Below are 2,661 nucleotides of genomic sequence, written 5' to 3' on the forward strand. Positions count from 1 at the left end.
TACATTTATCAACTGTCAAGACCAGCATCCCCCAAAAGCCCTGGGCTCAATTCTACAGCAAATATTCCTTCAAGCTGGAGAAGAGAAAAAAAAAATAGTCTCAGAAGTTTATTTTCTGAAAGGCGTATGGCAGTATGGAAGGTTTGGTGATACAATTGTTGCCACGATCATATGTACCATTAAACAATATGAAGAAGAGAAAATTATTCTATTAAAACCACATTGTGCAGACAAAGACCCCAGGTTTTGGAATAAATTGTATAATAGCAGTGTGATTTCGGTCAAGTCTTATTGCTTCCTGAATGTCAGTTATTTCAGGTAGACCAAGGATTCTCATTTGAGACGTTTTTCACCACTAGGGACATTTGGTGACATCTGGAGTCATTTTTGGTTATCACAATTAGGGGAAGAGGTTGCTACTGGCATCTAGTGGGTATAAACCAGGGATGCTGCTAAACATCCTGCAATGCACAGCTCTTCCAAGGAAGAATTATCTGGCCTCAAATGTCAGGAGCACTGACATGGAGAAACCTGATGTAGAGGTTAAAGACATTCAACTTGCCTTGCTTGTACTGAGGAAGTGTTATGAAGATAAAAGGGAAAAAGGATGTCAAGGTTTTAGAAGTCCATAATATTATATAATTGGTAGTATCATTATCGATGTATTATTTATTCCCGTTTCACGTTAGAACTCCACCCCTTGACAAAGAGCCTCACGCCTTCATATTCTGCCATTTTCAGGATGTCTCAGTCTCTTCAATCCAGCTCCTTGCTCAGGTCTTTCTCTTCAAAGCCTCTGCCTCCTCTCCTAACTCTTATATTGCATGAAAATATCTTCATTAAATGACCTAGTTTCTCTGGGTATTTTTAGATGATTAAATTTCCTGAGAAATTACTTTGAGTTGATGGCTCAAAACATAATTGTTAATAGTTTTTTATATATGTGTAATATATATATTATATATATGTGTATATATGTGTGTGTATATGTATACTTGTATGTATTTTAACTTGTATATAAGTATATGTGTATATGTGTGTGTATATATATACACACACAGAATCAAAGGACTTTTTAACATGAGTAGAATTTAGAATTTTCTTTTTGCAATGATTTTCTAAAAGTGGGCAGAAAAATCCTAGATTGTGGAGAAACATCACAACAGAGGCCTTGAAGGGCATGAGGAAAAAGTAGAACAAGATTCTTTCCAAGTCCTCTGCTTCCTTTTTAAGATAATAAAAGTGTGAGAAATACAATAAATCCCAGAATCAGGTTTTCTGACCACCAGTCCAGTATACTTTCCAATCTGTCACGTTGGCTTCTACATAATGATTACCTTTGAACAAGAGGTGTTAGTGGCCTAATGCAAAATAGTAAGTCATGTGGGAATTTTCAGGTCCAATCTGTAGCAGAAGTGAGGTGGGCATGTTCAAGTGGAAATCTTTTAGTACCTTCAAATAACATGTAGTCTAAGATCACTGATTCTGCCAGTAGTTTGCATTAGGAGGCTGAATCACTGCATTCACGAGTAAATCACTGCATTCACGAGTAAAGCCGTTTCTTGCTGGTTTCTTCTTCTCTCCAGATCATTCCCTTTTATGGCAGAGGAATGAATGGACACAGTAAAACCTCCAGGTCTTACTGAACTGTGTACCCCAAACCAACCCAGTCATAAATTCACTCGGGAGAGCTTGTTATAAAATTATCCAGATCTATGCCTCACAAGCAGAGTCAGAATCTCCATGTCTATAGGTCAGAAATCTTTATTTTAACTGGGCAACCATTACTACCACAACAATATAATTGGTTAAAAAAAGAAATATTAGAATCAGGAAATGTAAATAATTGATGTGATTATGTTTTATTGGTATTGCCATTGAATCAATCGGTTGTTCTGGTATCCTATAGCCATAATATGTATTGTCCAAATAATAGAAAGGACCAATCTTCTCTCCCTAAAGAAAAAAAATAATAATAAGGCTACCAGTCTCTTTTTCTCCACAGCTGGCATCTCAGGGTCACTCAGACTGGTGTGCATTCCACCCTCCTTTTGGCATTCGTCTTACAAAATTTAAAACCTATAACCACAAATGTTAAGCATCCATATGGCACTTTATGCCTGTGCAATGTTTTATTTTCATTTTTATTCATCATTTCTGGAAACAACTCTCTAAGGCAGGTTCATGTCATCACCCTTAGATGATAGATGAAGGAAGACAGCCTCACAGAAGGTCTGGGTCACACAGCAGGGAGAAGGCTGATTTTCTCTCTAGGCTCCTGCTGCTTCTATCTAATCTCTACATCGCTGTGCTGGAGAGCTTCAATTTGCCCAGCCAGAGCCATGCTCCTCTGCCTAGGGAGCCTGACCTGTACCAATAGACCAATAGACTCTTTTGACCTTGTCTTCTGTTTGAGTTTGGCTATTGCAGAGAACAAGAGACCAAAAAAAAAAAGAAAAGAAAAGAAAGGGAAGATGTTAGGATGGAGTATTTATTTCTCTGGCTCTCTTTCTGAGGGGTCATATAAGAATGAAATTAGAACTCAGGATTAAGAAATTCACTCAAGGCCGGGCGTGGTGGCTCATGCCTATAATCCCTTTGGGAGACCGAGGCAGGTGGATCACGAGGTCAGGAGATTGAGACCATCCTGGCTAACACAGT

The sequence above is a fragment of the Mandrillus leucophaeus genome, unplaced genomic scaffold, assembly GCF_000951045.1.
Source record: "Mandrillus leucophaeus isolate KB7577 unplaced genomic scaffold, Mleu.le_1.0 Scaffold1375, whole genome shotgun sequence".
Lineage (NCBI taxonomy): Eukaryota > Metazoa > Chordata > Mammalia > Primates > Cercopithecidae > Mandrillus > Mandrillus leucophaeus.